At 42.9% G+C, this 21,391-nt stretch overlaps 1 long non-coding RNA gene across 1 annotated transcript; it reads left to right on the top strand.

Moving 5' to 3' along the window:
• The first annotated feature begins 1,931 nt into the window (after positions 1-1,931).
• On the top strand, positions 1,932-18,573 carry LOC125972448 (uncharacterized). Its single transcript, XR_007482813.2, has 3 exons — positions 1,932-2,251; positions 2,674-2,776; positions 18,127-18,573. It is a non-coding gene; the product is annotated as an uncharacterized lncRNA (long non-coding RNA).
• Positions 18,574-21,391: the final 2,818 nt, after the last annotated feature.

Below are 21,391 nucleotides of genomic sequence, written 5' to 3'. Positions count from 1 at the left end.
TGACTGCACTTCCCGTTGTGTATTTTTTTTTGTAAGACTGTAACTTTTATTTTTCTAAATATGTATATTTATTTTTAGACCCGACACACCTTCCTCTTACTCTGTTTTTTTTTTGCATTTATGCAAGGGTAGAACCCAAGTAGCTTCTTACTGGAATGATGACGTCATGTGAAGTTAAAAAGAAAAAAAAATGATCTGTTTTTCTTATTTTATTATCATGTTTGCTGTAAATATTAACAATGTATCTGATGTGTGTAAAAAAAAATACTAAAGTCATGCAGATTAAAATTAAACCTCACAAATTACCCTGTTTTTTTTGGGTGCTGGTGATTTTTCATTTTGGGAACACTTTTTGCAAAAAAAAAAAACAACGCGTCAAATCCACTCCTCGTGTTTATGTTGACATTTTTATTTTTTTTTATGATTTTAATGTTTTGTGTTTTGGTGAGGCAACTTGTCACACATTTTCTTGAACACATTCTGTTAATATCTCTTGATGATGAATTGACATGTTCAATTATTTGAAGGATTTTCTGGGCCTATGTTCAAATTGGCTCGGTGCAAATGGACAACAAGCAGTATGTAAGGGCTAAGTAGGTAATTGCGAGAAAATGGAAGCCGAGAGCAAACCGAGTGGCGCAAATGGAACAAATTCCCGATGGTACTGCTTCTGTTCTCTTCTCGAGAGAAGTAAGGTTCCGTGCTTCCATGCATCAAGCCCACGGCGACACGTTTTGGTCCTTAATGGCGAATTGCCGGCAGCGGATACGCCCGGCCGACTTCAGCTCACGTTTATTGATGTTGTGAGTTTGCGTTTTGCAGAACAATTCATAATGTTGTGTCCCTGCTTGGCTGGGGGGAAGAGGGATTTGGGCTGGGTATTGATTAGGTGTACTTTGCCCAGCTCCAGAAAGTCGATATAGGCCAGAGATAGTGTCACATTTCATTTAGATTAAAAGTATTGTTTTTATATACAAGTAAAAACTTTTGCTGTCTTTTTAAAAAATAACAGAGTTTGGGGGAAATTCTCATTTTTATATATTTGTTTTTAATTACGAAAAATCTTTTTTTTAATTCCAGAATGGTGCTAATGAATTTTACTGTTCATATTGTTAGTGTGTGTCAAGGTCACACCACCATCAGACTCCAGAGTTTGGCCGCGGTGATTCCCGCTGACAACTGAGCTTTAGGGGCTGCAGAGGAAAAAGAAGATGATGAGAAAGTCATTTTGGAGCAAAGCAGAAGAATGAGCCAGCGTCTCTGCGGAGCCACGATAAGCCTGCGGGATGCTGCCAGCAGCCTTGGAAACAACAAGCTGACTCCATCAACGTCCTGCACATGATTCACCTGCAACACACAAAACTCACAAAAACACTCACACACAAAAATACAGTCAACATGACGCTGCCGAGCTGGTGCCAGCTTACGCAAACTTGATTAGTGTCATTCATTTGTTCGTTCTTTTGTTCACGCCAGGATGTAATGTATCAATCAAACTATCCTTCTATCTGCCGTCATCCACACTGTTATTACGTCCGTACATGTTGGATATTCTTCTCTTCATCTGCCATCCATCCATCCATCCATCCATCCATCCATCCATCCATCCATCCATCCATCCATCCATCCATCCATCCATCCATCCATCCATCCATCCATCCATCCATCCATCCGATGTGAGTGCTCTTGTGTGAGAGTTAAAAAAGTCGATTGAATTTGACTCATAAAAGTGCCGAGCGACTCATTAAAATAAAAGAAGGCGGTATCATTACTCTTTCACTTTGACTTCACACTGCGTCTCAAAGTTTGAACACTATTCAGTCGGATTGTGCGCCATCCCAATCAATAATTAACTAAGGAGCAAACTCAAGAAACTATCGTGATTGCCGTAAGTAACAAAAGTACCTTAGGTCCTAGCAAACGTCAATAACACAACTTGTGTGCGCCAGTGGAACGGTTTACGGTGATATTGCTGCTATGCACACATTGGCCTCTTTGGGGCAGTATGGTGCATGTATGCGGATAACACGTCGAGTATACAACAAAGCAAACACCAACGAAGAAGTAATTTGCCGACTTTGGCGCGAAGAGAAATTACATGAGAGAAAACCGTACAAGGAAGGAAGTCGTCAAGTAAGCAAAAGTACTGTTGAGTAGAATAAATATGAACAGAATCACAGCGGCGATGAAATATGAAATTAAAAATAAACAGGAACACCGAACGAGAAAAAGAACTTCTGAACTTAGTCAGGTAAGTGAAATGACCTCAACCGACTGCCATTAATTGACCACGGTTGAAATATTGTGCTTTCAATGGCGAGGGACTGAAACATAAAAATGTTAGTGTGTTAAAAAAATGTTTGTCAGCATTTATTTGACGATATATGTTGTATTTTAAAGTACAACGAGAGTGTAATTGTTTTTGTTGTGTTCTTAATTTTACTGATAGCCTTAGGATATTTGTCCACTCGTGTTGATGTGAATATGAAAAACTTCTATCGATACTAATTTATATAAGCTAATTCAGTCGTAATTTACATTTTCCCCCAGTATGAAAAAGGCTGAAATGACTGCCATTAACCAATTTAAAATGCTTTTTTTGTCATTGTTGTCCTGATGAGGTCAAAAGTGGCTTTCTGTGCTTTTTTTTGAAGGCTTTGTTTCTGCCCCCAGGGTGTGTTCATTTGAATGGAGGCAACCAGGAAGTCTTGGGAGAGTTCATTTGACATTTCCATAATGCCAGACCCGTTGTGAGCTTCCTCTGGTTCTGCTCCAGGTAGGCTCCTGCCCTAATTCACGCTTCTCGTTACCACCATCACCATCCACGCACTTTTAAAATATGCACATGCCTGCACACTAGCAGATAATTTATGGAAGTAAGCGGTGGTGTTATTTATCACTGAGGCAATGCAGACTTTTTATGACTTGTGCGTGTTTTATTGATTAATGCGGCGTGAACATGTCGCCACTTCCATATTGAAGGTAGGTGCAAATAACAGGCTGCCATCTATTTTGAGTCATGTCAGCCATTCATGTCATCTGTTATACAGCTGTGTAGCACATTGACACTACTTTTAAAAGCATTTTTATAAAAGTAGTTATAGAATTGAAATCTGTTGTGAATGAAATGAAAATTCAACAAAGAGAAAAGGTAAGTGCGTGGAGAGAAAAGGTAAGTGCGCGGAGAGAAAAGGTAAGTGCACGGAGAGAAAAGGTAAGTGCTGGGGTGAATGCAAGGGGAAAGGTCAAAAACAAATCATGGCTCATTTCAAAATTATAATGAAAAAGTAGTAAGGAATGCAAAATGAAAATAAGTTTATTTACTAGATAATATAAATCTACTACACACAACAATTAAAATTCTGTTATCAAATACTTTACCTGGAGGATTAAAGGCTCATTTTAAAAAAGAATAATCATATTGAAAAAAAACTAATGCAAGTTTTATAATCAAATGCATGCAACACAATTAAAAAGAAAACAAACATTTGTATAGATACAAATTCACCAAATAACTTTTGAAATTGATTCTAAATTGAATAAACACCACCAAAGTCATGTACAAAATATTAATTTCCAACCCAAAATATGATATATGCATATAAAATATATTATTATATAATATCAAATTATAAAATATTATTAAAATATTATTTTTTTCCCCCATTTTAATAAAAATATTCAATATTAAAATTGCAATACCAGAGTGATCCATAGTGACTAATGTCTCGTGTCTACGAGAAAAAGACTTCACAGCTCTTCGGCGCTACAATAATAAAGACCATGCTCGTGCTCTTTCTCACGAGGCCATACATTTAATTCCTAAACACACTGTATGCATTTATTTTTATTTACTGCCACCTCCACGATGCTAACTCACGGCCACGTCCGCCAGAGCCGTGATTAATATTTCAGCGTTCTGCACACTTTCTGCTGAATAACCCGTGTCGTATTTTAGTAAAGGGGGCACTAGCCCGCACACATCTATCCCGAATCAATATTTCACGGCCATCAATAATTCTGTTTGTTTCCCCGCGGCCTACTGGCCGCCTCGATGGAGGCGACACGACGGGCTGCATGTCAACTACAGCGCACCGGTACGGCAGAACCGGAAATATCAGGAGGGTGGCGCGACCACCCGGCCGCTCTTAGGACAAATGAATTCAATTCGGGTTAACTCCCCACTCACATACTGTAACGGCATCAACTGTCAAATATTTCATCTGATGCCTTTTTACATATTGGCCAGTTGAAGTTTTTTTTGTTGGAGGGGGGGGATGCTACATTGGAAACTTCAATTTACATTGACAGCAACGCAACCTAATGCCTTAAACTTGATAAGGAAAGCAAAATAACTAGAAATAGTCATCAAAACAGTGTTTAGCTCCAGTGAATAATCTTCATCCTCATCCTCGTTCAAATAATAGCAAAATAAACGTGATCCCCGCAATGCCCAGCAAATCAGCTCTTAAATATGAAGGCAGTCAGCCAGCCAGCAGCAGCTTGAAGTTGCACACATTCCAATCATTTGTTAGGGGTAATTGCATATTTCAAGCGCATATGTTTTTTTATTCTGATTCACCACTGGTTCCCTTCATTTTGACTAAAATAGAAAGAGCATGAGTAAATATGAAGATTAGATGGGTAACAAGCTGCAATGCCGCTTCATTCTTTTCCCCGTGTTTATTATGTGTTATTATGTTCACACTTAATCTTGTTATTTTTTTACTATGCAACATTAAACATTTTTTCTGCATAGTCCACAATGAATTTATGTATACTTGGTGTTGCTGCTTTTAGTTATACTATGGACAAATGATGTCAAATGGGAAATAAATTATTTATTTAGCTTGCCAGCGGGATCGATAGTTAGCTAGCTGCATATGATGCTACGAATACAATATTAATTCTACGAATACATATTCTTTTTTTAATGTAATTGATAATAATAAAAAATCCCAGGGTAGTGTGACCATCTCTTAAAGTGCCATATGTTGGAGTATGACTTCAGTAAATTGTTCTTCTCAGAAAGAAAACAAAACAAAACGGAACTGTCCTTGGTGCTGAACGCAGCCTCCACTCTCTATTGGATTTCATATACGGCTGTTTTAATGAAGAACACACTCGCACAGGCACGCACACAACAACCGAATGTCATTTGATAAAAAAGTTAATGGATCCGGCGCCTCTTGTTTTAAATTGACTTCTTTATTCAATGAAATTAGCGCCAGCTGCATGTCCAATTACACATTGTTTGCTCACAGTTATTCAAGCGCACATGTAAAAATTTGTATTATATCATATCTACTCAAGATAATACGCATGTGTGCAACTGCTAGCAGGTTTTTAATGCAATTAAACAAACGTAAGTAGGCCCTTAAGTGACCCAGTGTGTGAAGACCGGTAAACGATGAATGATACTAACAAGGCTTGAATATTTGGACCTGACTTTTCCTATGTATACAAAAAGATCCCACTCAAATCATCTTTCCCCTTTGATAAGGATGGAAAAAATAATTCATTGTATTCATAAGGAGGCAATTAAATGGTGAATTTCACTGTTTGCGAGCTGGCTGGAACCCAATTCCCCATGTGAAGCGGGGTTCATTGTATAGTTTAAAAAAATAAAAATAAAAAATCCAATTTTTAAGCACAGTGTTAACAAACATTCTGAGCAAATTGTCAACATTCTCTCTGACGTTCGTCACGTGGTGCCGGCCTGATTTTTCCAGGCCAGTTGCCTATCAAAATATCCTCTGTGTCTAATCTGCATCCAGTATTTGCCCGCCACTAAAGAGGCGCGGGGGCGCAGCTGGGAATGTTTAACCTGACGTTCTGGTCCAATTGTTATGCTCCGCTCCCGGTTTTCTCAGCTGTGTTTGGAGAAGAGAGATGAGCGTGGACATGCACCGTGTAGCCGCGGGCACTCATTTGCATTTTACTGCGGGGGAAACAAATCCTTTTTGTAATGAAGTCACCCTGACTTTTTTATTTATTTTTTGCATGAAGGAATGAAGGATAAAAATGTATGCCATGCGTTAGAGGTTCTCAAACTGCGAAAAAAATTTCAAGGACCCTCTCGTAATGCAAATGTCAACCAATATGTGCACCCCCCTAAATGCCAGTGGGGTTGGAAAGTGTTTTCTGGACAGTCCGTCTCAGATGTGCATGTGTCACGATTAAAGATGGCAAAAATATGGTGGCTTTGCGCTCATTTGCAAAATTACCAGCACCCAGCATAACATTTGCGCGACACGCCATTCCCAATTTGTTCCAGTCAAATTTTTAACAGGCTGGCATGGTGGTTAAGTGTTTAGCACTGCTGCCTCGTGGCTCTCAGGTCTGGGTTCAGATTTGCTAGCAACGTAGCAGCCGCCGCTACACCGTCTTGTTTACAGTAGATGAAGTGAGGCCACATTCCAATCTTGCCAGTAGTTTTGAATTTATTTATTTATTCCCTCCCAAAGCTAAGAAAGCGTGGAGGATTTGGTTTATCATGTCGGTTTTATTCTCCCATGTAGACTTAGACTTAGACTTAGACTTAGACTCAACTTTATTAATCCCTTGGGATTACTCCTTCAGGGAAATTCTCCTTCAGGGAGACGTTGGTATGCATTCTTAAAAAATTATATGATGTAATTTATTGCAAATTATTTTGCAGAACCCCAAGCTACAGCTTGCGGCACCCCAGTTTAAGAACTGCTGATTTACACTGCATATAAAGCGGCATGTGACACTGCACAGAGACTCTGCTTCTTCCCGAGATTCATTCCTGAAGGGCGCATTTGCCCACAGGAGACTTTGCCACTGCAGTGGTGCGGATTTACTGCATAGAGATGGATGAGCGTCGGAATTGAGGATTGTTCCTGCTGCGCTCGGAGGAAACCAAAAAGCAACCAGGGAGGGAGGATTTTTCTTGATTCTGCTTCCTGTCAAAGGAAGGAAGGGAGAAAGGAGAGAGTAGCAAGGGAGGAAATAAGGAAACAGGGATGGTATGTAATGAAAGGAAGGGAGGAAGGAAGAATTACACATGGAAGGATGACAGGTAGGTAGAATGGGAGGAAAAAGGAATGGAAGAAAAGAAAGAAGAAGTAATCTGCGGTCCACAATGAAACTAACAAGCTCCAAAGTGCCGTCTCGCGTGTGTCCACTCCGCAATAGCATCATGTCGTTAACGTATTGTCTTTATGCCATCCAGCCAATGAAAATGTGGCATTTGCTTTGTGTCCTGCCCTCTAATGAGCCTGTTAACATTCCGTTGTTGCGCCCCTAATTGAGTCCACGGCTCGCCGGATGGAAGCGCGTAGGTCCCACCATAATTACTACACTCCCTCCGTTCTCGCCGACGCCTAATGAACTTAAGCGGCATATTTACCACTCAGGCGGCCGTGTGCTGAACAGATGGCAACGAGTCAAATAAAAGTGAGGCGCGCACTGCTGCTTTGTTTGATACAAAAAGCTCAGTGGTGGTCACAGCTCGCTTACGTCACACTTGTTTGCAGAAGCTGACATGGTGACGCCTTCTCAGCTGCTCTCAGGCAGAAACTAAATACAATCAATTTTCTATTGTGTTTTTCAAAAATCGATAGAATTTGTCAGTAGGCGGGAAGGCAAGACGAAAAGTAGCAAGTTTGTATAAAAGGAAATAAAGATGAAAAAAAGAAGGTCGATAGTTGTCTGAATGGTTGAACATCTTGCAAGTTATTGTGTGGACCCTTAAGCTACAGCTTGCGGATGTCCAGGAGTCCAGGGACCCCTGTTTGGGAACCCATGATCTCAAGTATGAACTCCAAATGTATCACGTATGAGCATTCTACACATGCTAACATGCAATATGGCTGTGAAAGCGCCACCCTCCCCTCCCCTAGTGGAGGCCGTGTCGGAATGTGGCAGGATTCCCACCGCTTATTCCTCAGCGGACATCCACTGTACCGATCCGACTCGACCCCTCGTCCACACAAGAAGAGGTCAACAATTCCCCGCCTGCTAATAGCTCATTAGGTTCCCTAGAGGGCCAACTGTAATCACTTCTATTGATCCGCTGCCAATTGTCGTATGTGTCAACATTGAAAAAGACCTTTCAGGGAGTAAAATTATAGACTTACTCTTTGCTCATTACTATTCCAGCCAGAAAAGTACAGAGTGACGCGAGTACAGCAGAAGAGTGGCAATGTGAGGACTCGCAGTCTTCAATCACTTCTCAATGCTTCATAAACATCCAAATTTCTGCTGGATTTAAAGACAGAAAAACAAAAACAAAGGGCAGTGTGGTATTTATGATAATAAAGGCTCTTTATGGTGAAAGGTACGGAGAAAGACTACTTCATAATTGTTAGCATTCCAGCAGTGTTTGGACTTTTATATGCTCCTGAAGGCAGAGATCACTGACATGAGAAATAATGACCTCGGAATTGTTGCTTAATGTATTCCCACGCGAATGGCGTCTTCTTTGTCCACGAGTTGAGTCAAACTGTTGTTTTCCTAAAAGTCAAAAAGTTCAACCACAGCAGCAACAGACTTAAACAAAAAAAAATCAATCTTACAGCTATACTTGGTCCAGAATCCTGCTGCTATCTTGGATTACATCACAGTGGTCCTAAATACTCCACAACAGTTGGACCTTCAAGATAAGGCTGTATCTACCAGCGTTAGCCAGTAAAGATTACAGGTCAGACAATCGATCCCTGCGGGACTCCACGAGCAGCTTGAGGTGGTTGTAATGTGTTACTAGTAGCAGACAGAAAACAGGCTCCATTCTGTCATTCCAACCTAACCCTGGAGGGTTTAGAAGTCAGACACATCAAATGCTCGTCATCTGATGAAATTGACAAGACACAAGACTCTCAATCTCACTAATGGCTGCCAATTCAGACAAGGTTCGATACCAGTCAGCTTTAGGGGGAAAAGCTGTGTTGTTGTCAGGCAAATTAACTTAAAAAAAGGCAGAGACTCTGAGGAGAAATCCAATGGCGGCAAATTGAGTCATCGTCACCTGAGTGACTCTGACTGCACGTCTTCATGTGTTTAAGTGACGTGAATTTACATTCATGCTTTGCTGAATCTTCCCCCTTTTTCACTCTGCTAAAAACGAAGCAGAGTAATTACTCTGTCGGCCTAATTAAATTAATTTTGGAAGTGCTGATGAATGACTCCATCATCTGCGGCAGACTGGTTATTTTCCGAGTTAATAACATGAGACCCAGATCACTTCCTTGAATTTTTACCACAAATTTAGCAGCTTTGAAGTTGTCTGCTTCTGCGGTGAGGTTAGTTGGGTTACTTGACCCAAATGTGGTTTGTTGATTGATTGATTGATGCTTCGAGCGGACAGCTTAAACAAAACAAGACTGCAAAAATATTCAAGGCCATTTAAAAACATTTTCTTTTAACACACATTTATACACTCGTTTATTTTCACTCATGTACTTCTACTTTGGTAGCGGGTGTGAGTACTTTTGCTGCCTCTGCGAACCGACCAGCACCAAATGAGGTTAATCAAGGGGAAAAAAAAGGTACTAGGTATTACTTTCTGCCAAAAATCATTCCCTCACTTCATGAACTATTCGTCCTTGGTGGAGATCTTTGCTCTACTGTTTGTTAAATCTTTTGTCGGACGGCTCGCGGTTTTAAATCCAGATGATGTTGGGCTCACAGCGCCGGTCGCTGAAAAGAAAAAAAAAGACACAAGGAGCTGATTGAATTTCGCTCTTTGTTAGCTTGGAGAATACGTTCCCATCGATTGTGTTCTTTTATTCCTTTGCGGCCGCTTGGAATATCTGCTAAAAGACCCCGCCAGTGTGAAATTTTGCCTTGTGCAGATTCCGCAATGGAGCTCAAAGGCTCCGGCGGCTCTTTCTAAAGCGACCCCGCCGACGTCGTACTTCCAGGTCGGTCGCTAACCAAGCCGCCGCCATCTAGCAGGTTGATAGGCCAAAACTAATTGGAGAGTTGGCGGAGGCCATTAATGCGCGGTTCGGGGTGACTGCCTCTCAGTCCTGCGTGAACTTCAAATGTCATCCGCCTCCCAATTACAGCCTAAATAGCAATTTACCTCAGTTAATTACCTCAATTATTATTCAATGGAATGCCAAAAAGACTCCCCCTCGATTCGTCACGGCTTTAATTTACACATCACGGCTCATAATCCGCTCAAATATGGACGTCCTGCGCCAGAGGCCACCTTCACATTTCCTCGGGGGGGTTGGGGGGGCGGCAACGTAAAAAGAGAAATAAGTCAAAGCTTCTTAATGAGTACACAGAAACACGAGGGACGTAATTTGAGCTTTAAGGGCCTTAATACATAACCACTCTGGAGACGGGCGGGGATTTAGGAGGGTTACTCCGAGATTTACAAGATTCTGATTAAAGAGCAGCACAATTGAAAATAAGGGAGCAGGTGACGAAAGGAAAGCCAAGCCGTTTTATGCTTTACCTTCAGCCTTTTTCATCAAAATTTATATTTAGGATTACACAAGTCAAAAAGAAAAGGAAAGCTAATTTGAGTGAATACATCCTTTCGATCAGGGATGTCTGATGTTGACATATACTTAGTCTTATGTCACCCTACTTTGAGCATAATATAAAAGTTGAACGCTAGGTTTAAAAAAATAGTTTTTTCATCTCTGCCTTTGTATGTCAGTGTGGAAAAAAACCCAAATCAAATATCAGAAAGCCATCAAAAGAATCTTTGCCATTTGGTCCCTGGCGACTGTTCCGATCCACTGTGATGCATTAACAAGCAGTTCATTTATCGCTTTGGCATTTCAGCTCCGTGAAAAATTGTCACCGAGCGTTCTCCCGCCAGGAAATCGTCATTTCTACTTTAAAGCTTGTTGGCAGAAAGCGCCTTGTCCTCTCTCTCACTTTCACAACAAACTTCTCTCTCTGTAGACGTCGGGAAATTTCTCTTTGTGCCCTGATCCTGCTCCCAACAGGGGGCGGGGCTCTGTGCTTTGCTGAAAAAGAGTCTGCGGTGTAGCAAGAATCAACTTGGCCATTATTGACGTATCGGAGTCCTGTAGTCATCTTGGCTTGACCTTATCGGATTGTGCAAAGGATGAAAAGCCACACAGAAAGCTTCTGGAAAGAAAAACTTATCCTTGTCTTGATTTCACTTGGACTGACACTAAAACGGGATGAGCTCTCATCTTCTAAGTCATCAGTTGTACTTGACCTTCGTCTCCACCGGCGACTGGCGTGCCAAACATCGTACTTGACGAGGACGCCGATCCGTAGCGGTCACCGGGCTGATCTTGAAATCGCCGTCCGCCCGTGTATACCCGCCCGAGCCGGCCGGGGCTGTCAGTCAGCTGTCGATTTCACGCCCAAGTGTGACAAAGCCAAACGTCCCATGTGGCGCCCGTTCGCTCCGCCGTGTCCTTGACCAAAGTCGAGCCAGCCGCTGAGGTGGACGGACCACAGTCGTACATCTTTGGATTTTAAATCCCTATAAAATTGAGATTGAGAAATACGATTAGTCGTGACTATCAGATCCAAGTACTTTTAAATCGCTGCTTTGCTTGTGTATGTATTTTTTGGAAGTCACTTGGAAGGTGGTTGCAAAAGTATATCAAGCATCTTGAGTAATTGCTTGTATTCCCCCCCCCCCCCCCTCTCGAAACTCTTGACGACCTTTTGTAAACGCAAACAGTAATTTGCATCGGACACTGAATGTTCCACAGCGGCAAAGATCCATCTCTGACACAATTTTTTTATTTATTTTTGGATTGACATCTCTGATGGGCTTTCCACTACTTAAAAAAATTCCCTGCCGGAGCTCCAGCAAGCGCTCACGCCCACCTCTGGGAATTCTTCGCCTTCTGCTAAGGGCATCTTCTTGCAGAAGGTCAGCGGGGAGGGCCTTGCGCTGAGAGAGGCGCCTCGGGGCAAAACGGGGATGATGCTAGAATATGTTGACACATGACGGACGAATTACCAAGCATGGATGGCCGTGATACCATATGGGAGTGCAATACAGCCACGCTCAGGTGGGACTAAAGTACTCACTTGTATAAAACAAAAAGGAACAGTCCGTACTGTAAGATCATAAAGTCGGTGGCATCTCATTGATTCCAACCCGCAACGGGAAGGAAAAGAAGCATTAATGAGAATCGATGCTCACCTTTTTTTTTTTTCCCCCATTTCCTGCTTTGAGGGCTAAATAAATGAGAGCAATTAGTGATCCTTTAAGCAAGGCTTGACAAAAGGCCTCGTTTGCTCTAATGGCAAATAACGCTTTCACTCCCGCTCTTTGTTCAAAACGGTGGTGTTGTGTGACTTCAGATCATCGGGTGTGCTTCGGGAGATCCAGAAGGGATTATTGATTTGAAACGATGCGTCTTTGTTCGTTTATCCACGCCGGTCAATGAAATGGTTTTTAAAGGTACAATTAATCATCACATCTTTGTCTTGTTGTAAAAAAAGCCAGAATTCACCCAGAGTAAGTCAGTTGGATGGTTTCGTGGGGGGTGGGCTTAAAGTACCGTGTAGATTTGTAACTGTGATATGGACCCTCGCCGCTCTCAACACCACTGCCGATAACGTCCGTGTTGCTCGCGAGGACGTATCAGGACCTTCCGTCAGATTCCTGCGAATATTCTCAGCACAGACGCCGGCGAGCTCGCCACTGGGCTCCCGCGAGGGCCTCTGCGACGCCTGCGAGTGAAAACATCTTAAGCGCTTTCCATTCGCGGCTCTGCGGGGGAGAGTGAGGGATTCGTCCTCGAGGACGTCCAGTCCATTCAGTCCAAGCATCAATACTGACGCCCAAGTCGCCGAAACCTTGTCATCTTTCTAATTATCGAGTGGCGAGAAGAAACTAAAGTAGAAATCTTCGAAGGGATGAATGATTCATGGCGAGTGCACTGCCTAAAGATTCGCCACTCATTCAACATGATTGCGCGCTTATATACATATTTTCTTTTCAATGTGCAGACATGAAAGCAAAAGCAGACGTTTCAAAGTATTCCATCGAGATCCGCTCGAGTGTTTATATTCCCGTCGAGGGCCTTTCGTTTTAACATTTCAGCGTCCATTGTGTCCAAGGAGCGCGTCGAGCGGCATCCCCACAGCTTCCCTCCTCAAACATTTATCCAATACATTTTGTCTGATATTAACAAGCTTTTATTTTTTTTTTCCAAACGTATCGCTTCAGAGCAGACGTCTCTCGTAACAACTCTGTTCTGCATTCCTTTTTTGTCTTAACATCCCATATGATTGTTTTTTTTTTTACTTCTTTCCTTGGCAAGCAACATACTTGATATGAAATTCAAATTAAGATGTTTATTGTCATTGCTCAGTTGATAACAAAATCGGGTTACGACAATTTGTAGTTTTCTTGCGCGCCGACGTGCAGCTGGCTAACGACGCCGAGATGTAAGCACGCTCTTGACGCTAAAAGGAGGTCAGCAACTCCTCCTCAGGTCCACTCTCTCGAGGGTCCTCGGAAAGTGAAGACGCTGTTTTATGAGCAAAGAAGTATTTAAGCCCCTCCTCCAAAGGTGTTGCCAGACGTGGAGGGTGTAAGGTGCTAGACTCGCCGCAAAACATGGTTGGACGAATCCGGATTTGTTTCGGGGCTGCTCTAATCTACGGTATATATGTTGCTGCAGGCTTTGTATTCTTCGCCTTGTTGCACATTCCATGAAAGGTGGGGAGGGCTGATTTTATTAAATCGGCGTGATTGAATGATAATGTGCAGGACGCAAGTTGCGTTGGCCGTTTGTTGCTTTTGCGTGACTCATTCATGGCAACGGTATCATTAGCAATAGGTGGTGCGAAAACAGCCGTTACCATGGCGACGCTAATCTCACCAGGCAAGCCATTGTAACGGCGTAATGGTAAATAAACAAGCTTTGCATGTTACTGTAGATGGGAAAAACCTCAAGCCTGCTGCGGCAGGATCAGACTGAACTACATTCGTTATTTAAATTCATAGAGCCTCATATCATTTTTAATTAGTACTCAGTAATTGAATCATTGCACATCCAAATGGACACCGCATTGTAATCCATTCCCAGTCATATGTGTCGACGAGATACTCAGGCTTGATTTAATTCACTGTATGGTCTCGAAGGCCAGGTTGCGATCTTTGGAGATTCGCAATGAAATAAAATCCCCAAAAGGCATCATTGAAGAGCATCCCTCTTGAAAGCAATTTCACCGCAACTGTGGCACAAATGGCCGGCATGTGGATACGCCCCGAACGGCCCTTGTTCAAATATATCAACCCCCCTTACAAAATACCTTGATTTCTTTTAGAGCCACTCTGAAAATCACATTTTCAATCACTCTCGCGGGCTCTCTGTAAAGCGCACGCTCAGGTGGGATGCAGGCAGGGGTGGGGGGTGACTGATGAAAATGGCAAAAAGAGTTATCAGAAGGCTCTTGAGTACCGTTTAAACTTGGTGCATTTGGCCATTGGGGGCAAACGTGGAAAAAGTCAGCTTGGTTAAAGTGTATAAAGAGAGAGAGAGAGAGAGACTCAGCACATGGTGACCTCATGAATTAAGTTTAGTATGGCATCAACCGCTAATGTCAGCCAGTCATCCTTTTTTTTTTGCGCTCATTGGTTCTCCTCGGGGTCACGGATGGGATGAAAGCTATCGCAGCTAAAATTGGGTGAAAAGCGCTGTTGACCCTGCTACTACACTTGGAGTTACAATATTGCACCAGTTAGTGTGTACATATAGCCGATTTTAATTCAAAACATAAAATCCGTTGGTTGACTCAAACCTTTTCAATCAATTTGTATACGTATGTATGATAACCATTCGACGATATCTATCTTTTTCACGGTTGCACAAATTCTATTTACCCGTCTGAATGTTGCCTCTCGCTAGCTTCATCCGGAGCGCGACACACTTAAGATGTAAGCTGCTCGGCGGGTGCCCATTGGCCCGAGCGCTCGCGCTCCGATGAAGCGAGAACAGACATCAACTCGGGCGAGTTCTGAGGGGCCACAAGCGGTGGTGGGCTTGAAAAATGAACCCTATTTGCAATGATAACGAGGGCGGTGAGGATTTTGGGCCATGAACCCCACTGAGCTCTGCTACATACCTCACAGCTTTTCTCTGGTTTCTTATGGGTTTTTTCTCGGCAACGACTTATAATCGTCAACCGTCTTAATTCGTCGAGCTTTGTAGTGTTGCGCAAGCTCTTAGCAACAATAAACAAGGCATCTTGGAGACGCTTGCAGAAATAAATTAAGCCCTGAATAAATTAAGTCTTTATGTGATCATTAAAAGCCAGCAGAAGAGTGGAAAATAGCTTCTTAATTTTTTTTTTCCCGGTGCCCCCTGCGTCCGACTGTACGGCTCAGATAGAGAGCGTTCATGTTAGCTAGCGATGCAAACGGAATATCTTTAAAATACACAAACAAAAACAAGGCTGACCGCATTCGGGTGTCAAAGCCTTCAAATAGTAACAGCTCTCACTTTGAGAAAGTTGGGCACTCTTGATTTCAATCGTCTTCGTCTATGGCGTTTGGCCACCGAGGAAGCCAAAACCATAAAAATGACATGCTGCGAGGTGAAATTTGCTTTCGACGGTGGGAAAAAAAAGCACTAACAATAAAACTCGTGTGTTGTTTTTGATGGGTTAGAGAACAATGGGATGGGCTTCGTCTTATCTCTGCTTTGCAGCATGACTCCAACTGTTCAGCTAGCACGAGCGTGCCTTCATCCTAGCTGTCCTACTCCGGCTTCATTTTTTCAACAAATAGCAAAACAGTACATTGAAGCGTATCCTGAAGGGATCATTAACCGTGTGCGGTGGACAGCTAGGGGAAAAAAAGTCCAGCCACTCGCCTTGGTCATAAAATGTATTAAAAAAAAAAAAAAAAAAGAGGCCAGGGCTACCACTTCTACAGCAGTTATTTTTTTTTAATGGATCCCGTTTGATGCCAGTTAATCAAAATTCTGCAAAACAAAATAGATTGTAGACCACTTCGGGCATTCTGGAATATGACACGACGGGAACCTGTTTCTGTTCGAGTCTGGAAAAACGGCTGTGTTAATCGCAGACGTTGAATAAGTAATACGAGCGTTGCGGCTGAGTGACAGGCCGGTAACCTCACCTGTCCGCATCCTGGGTGTGCCGCTGCCGATCAATCGCATCAATCAGCGGTGGCCTGACACCACCCCGCCGTCGTCTAAATGGGAATCTGTCAAGAAGAGGCTCGCAGGTGGATCAAAAGACTGAAAAGAACCATCCAAATAGCATCAGCTGCTATTGGTTAGGTTGTGATTTTATTGTAGTCGTTTAATGAAAAGGTCTCGTAAAGTTATCGGCATTCCAAAAGCAAAAAAAAATACGGTTTATAACCTCGTTAAACTGTTTGAATTTTGAAAGACTGGCTCAGTCGTGATATCGCATATGGAATCTTGGTTCTTCCAGTAATCCTGTTAGAATTTTAGCGAGTAGAGTTATGCGGAAAACATCAGTGCCACCTAGATATGTAAAATAGATCAGTGTTCCTGCTGCGCTTAACATTTAATCAAGGCCTCATTAGTGATCCATATTTCATCTGTAGCAACCGCCGCTTTGAACACGTCGGATAGGAACTGATCTTGGAATCTGAAGAAGAAAGTCGTAGCAGGGCTGGAACCGAAGCTCTGCGTTTTTCTCTGGGAAAGAGAAATAAGTTCACGACACAAGAAGCTTCTCAAGGTCACGTCGTCAATAACACTGCGGGTGACCACGTGTGCGCCGTTCGACCCTTCAGCCCAGCTAAAATATGATCTCACCCGCCGTAACGTCCGCTTGAGGACTTCAGCCTCTGCAAAGTCGATTAATATCGATCGTGCGTTTGAGCGAGCATGTGCGTCTCCTCAGGTGGAACCAAATTACTCTGAAAACATCCCGGGAGGGCCGCACTTCTGGGGGAACGTTGAAGACCATTAGCTGAGTGGCGTGGCAAAGTAAAATTAAATTAAGGCAAATAAACGAGAATAAAAACAGCTGGCAAAAGACAGAATCCTGCCGTAATGTAACACAACGGATCGATGGCACTATTGGATTTGGCCCTGTGACTTTCACTTCAGAACATGAGCGCAATCTCTGGAAAAAGATGAATGTGACAGCACTTTTGTTCACAGAGATGTTCGCCAACGTGTCAGTGTGTGTTCCCAAGACTGCTGAACCAGTGCTGAAACATCACTTTGATATGCTCCATTGTTTTTATTTGGATCTTGTTTTTTGTTGTTGTGTGTGCTGCTAGCTGGAGTTCATTATTAGTCACCGCTTGACATGAAATCTATAGTACACAAAGATGTACATGTTCTCACCCAGAACCGAGGCTATAATTGTTTGTTTTTTTCCTAAAATCCTTTTATGTCGTATGCCGACTTCGGAAATAGGGGTAGAAGCTAATTATTGGACTCTGCTTGGATCGGGTTAATTTTCGGACGCTCGTTTGTCTGCGCCCACAAATTCACCGCTGCATTGAACATCAAACAAGCCACAGTTTGTTGCCTGTTATGTACTCTGACAACAGAACTGTACTTTTGGATTTATTTTTTGGTGATTTCTAGCTGTGTAAAATATAGAATGACTTGCAATGATTCACTTGACCCATATTATATTACATGATTCGAACCCAATCTGACCAAGTACTATAATAAGTACCTGTTTTTAATGAGTAGGTCAATCACAAAAGGTCAAACGTAATCGCTTCCAAAAAGGCACGTTTTATGTTCAAAGTTGTAAAAGTCAAATGCCAAAGGTACATAATCAGTTTAGTTCTCCACCCTTCAATTTTCATCCAATCTACTTGCTCAATGTCAGAGATAGATCTTGATTGATATTAAATGATATTCGAGGCAAGATATTGAAGTGCGGAGGTCTGGAACCCTGATTACAAGACGATTGGATACTTCTCTGTCTGTAGTCGTGATAATTTATAGAAGAGCAAAGTGAATGATTCATCAGGTTATACTAATATCCTCTGTACCGGGAACACCGGCCGGGCGCTCTTGCAATCCAACGGCTTTTGTTGAGCGGGTTGATTGGGATTGTGTTTTGCTCGCAAGGTGACTTTGGGCTTTGGTTAAAAGCTGAGGAGAAATGAAGGAATGACTTCAGGAGTCTACCTCTTTATCAGAGGCTCTATCCAATTGTTGTGTGCAGAACGCCGCGGATGTTGGAACACTACCAGGGTTGTGAATCTGGATCTTCCTAAGGAACTGAAGCCACCAGATTGCCAGTATTCAAAAAATTCCAGACATGTTGATTTCCATGTGTTGCTGTCCTGTTTTTTTAAACAGTACAGGTGAGATAGTTCATATCTTAAGTCCAAGGCCACTTCCAGAACCTGCGCAGTAACTGGGGCCTGAACCCTGTCATGAGCAGAAACTCTTTAATGGATTCCTTGCCGCCCAGACTCTGCCCCCTTTCAACCATTTATTTATTTTTATTGATCCTGTACAGTCACTTTAGCAGCTGTCACTTGTGCTTTGCTGTTAGCTCTTCGTATCTCTCTTTCTGGGAAAGCAGCAGGTCATCAGTAAGCGCCTGGCTTTCGTGGACATGACCTGGGCACAAAATAAAGACATCCAACATGGATGGACTCTTGTAAATATTTTTGTTTGGGGTGACATTTCAGGATGATCCTGAAATCCAAGTACTGAAATATTCAACAATGGTTCTTGAGTCTGAGACAAAGAATTTTGGTGAAAAATCTGAAAGGACGACAGCAACCACAAAACATCCCTTTTTGTGCTTGAGCCGCCAAAATTTCAGTTAGCAACCAATCTGATTTCACATCCCGCTCAGCAATTAGACGTTGCGGGTATTTACCGTCGAACCGACAGCGCTTTTTGTCCCGGTGGAATCAATGTCCGCTTTTAGACATAAATCAGACACACTTGTTCACCTAAAGCTAATGCAAGCTAAGTGCTTTTTGAGCCGGCGCTCAGATCTGATTTGGTTGAAAAGGATGGGATTTAAATGCGGTTTTGTGTGGCCCCACCAAAGGAGACGGTGCGCTGAGACGGCGGAGAAAGCCGCTACTGATTGGGTTTCTTTTTTCAGACCAACTCTGCAGCATGACAGTGAGATAATGAGCTTCCTTTGATCAGAGGGGCATTGTCGTATACGGCGATGATCATCTCCGAATATGTGTGTGTGTGTGGCAGCCCGATGAATATTAACATCGGTATGTTGCGGTGGCGTCCCGAAGGGGCGGGTCGCTTGTCGCTACATGCTCAAAGGGCCTTGCCGTGCAACCGTGACGACCGCCATGTGGCGTATGGCAATGCCGCCTGTTTTGTGGCCCTTTAAAAAAAAATAAAAATGGCAAAGCTGTTGTGTACCACAAAAGCAACGCAATAATGTAGCCCAGGCTCTCACTGGGATGTAATAGCTTAATATCTCTCTGATTTGTTTTGGATGGCAGACACAGAAAATGATTGTTGCATGCTAATTGTGTAATAGTCGATCAAATAGTCATTTACGCAGCGACGGCGCTCATAAACATTCTGAAACGTGCAGCGGTTAATGTTTTGTATTTGTTTGTGCTAATTGAGGAAAAATGCGTCCAATTGTGCCTGTTTGTTTTATTAATACACTAAAGGAGCCGGCACCCATTTCTCTTGCCCTCCTCGAGGGGAGTAACGTTAGTTATCTGCTAAATGCAGCTTCTTACTTTCTTTTCTCAGGCCATCTTTATTCCCTCGTTTATTTGGGAGAAATAGAGCTACATCAAAGGTCTTGAGGTTATTTGGCCGGTCGCCGTGTAAAAGTTGCTTAATTGTGACAGGAGCCTTGGCGGAAAAACAACTTTGCGGCGCGATCACGCTCCACGGATCCAATCAAAGTTTCCCGTTTATGAATACTTAATGGTCATCACTTAGGAAGACTGTGGTCCGCCGAGTCCAAGAACCAAAAGTCTTTGCTAAGCGCCAAGTCCACTCGAGCAAGACCATCCATCTCCACTTTTAATGTGCATTTAATAAGAATGAAATTGGCGGGCGCATAGATGCGGTCGGAGCGGCGCGATAATGACACTTTGGCTTCCCGGGGCAGTGATATGTGGATGACAGCCGCCCCCCCCCCCCACCCCAATTCCTAATGGAGCCGTTCCACTGGCATCTGTTAAGAATGCTTCATTGACTTTACAATTAGTAAAGGCCACGCTTCGGTGGCAGTCTACGAGACCACCGAGTGGGCGAGGCCACGTTGCTTTTTATCGCGTTTAGTACGGGACAGGAAGTTTGGAAGTCTGCCTGACTTAAATTAAATAAAGAAAAAAAAGACTTGTTTGTTGAAAAGAACTTATCCATCTCTTTGAGATCCCTGAAATTATTCAAATTATTACTGCCTGTTTTTTTATATGAATAATAAGATTGTAATGGGATCTGAGATTAGTTGTAGTGTCATCAGATTAAGACCAAAACGAGGCGTTTTGATGGCATATTAATTCATTTGACTGGGATGGTGTCTGCTGTAGTACTTCATTAAATCCTCTCAGTCTCCATTAAGGCAAACACATCTGATAAACCTCGAGCCCGAGTGTTGTGTGAAGAGCCGAGAGTGGCACCATTACGCCGCCATTACCACTGTCCGGCATGTCTGCCTTCATTATATCACCTGCGAATGACACCGGGCTGCCGCTGCCTTGACCACACACACATACACACACTCATTAACGCGGTGTTTCGCTGGCGGAGTTTTTATTATTTTTTTTAAATTCCGTTCAATCTTTCCATTTCAAACTTGTTTCAGCAAAACTGCTGGCAAGTTCACCGTGTGTCACATTAAAAGTTTTAACTGCAGCTTGTTTTGCAAACTTTTTGACATTTAAATTTCAGCAGGGGTGGGGGGGGGTAAAAATCTGTCAAATCCGCTTCGGGTGTCGCGGTAATATTAGTCGGCAGTTGGTTCCCATCCTTCTGAAGGATGCCGTGCACCAATTAGCGGCGTTAGAGTAACGTTCTAAAGAGTCTGACTTGCAGTCTTAAGTGTTCACTACCACAACCTCGTCTCAGCTGTTTAGTACGCCACTAATATTCTTTACAGAAGATAAAAAGTATGACTCGGAATACTGTTCTAGCAAGTCATCAGCCCGTTTGTGGAAAGCGGCGCACCGGCCCGTCATCTCTCAACTCAAAAATCATTATTACCTGATTAAATGTGATTAAGAGAAGATCATTAGCAGCCGCATGTCCTGTCCGTAATGATTACGCTGATGGGTGCGTTACGCCCGATGAGCTCTTCCGACGCTAATGGCGGGCGGGCGGTGCATTGTTTGGCTCCAAGATGGAAGCTTGACTTGCTCTCGTCCGCTGGAGCGCAGCGTCGTCCCACAGCTGCGCACCATAATGCGCTAAATTACTCGACAAGAGATGACATTGGGCATGTTTAGCAACAATTCCTCTGCATTATGAAGTCGTTG

Source organism: Syngnathus scovelli, chromosome 7, assembly GCF_024217435.2.
Source record: "Syngnathus scovelli strain Florida chromosome 7, RoL_Ssco_1.2, whole genome shotgun sequence".
Taxonomy (NCBI): Eukaryota; Metazoa; Chordata; class Actinopteri; order Syngnathiformes; family Syngnathidae; genus Syngnathus; species Syngnathus scovelli.
Note: the sequence above shows the minus strand (reverse complement) of the source record. Positions and strands in the feature narration are given on the sequence as shown.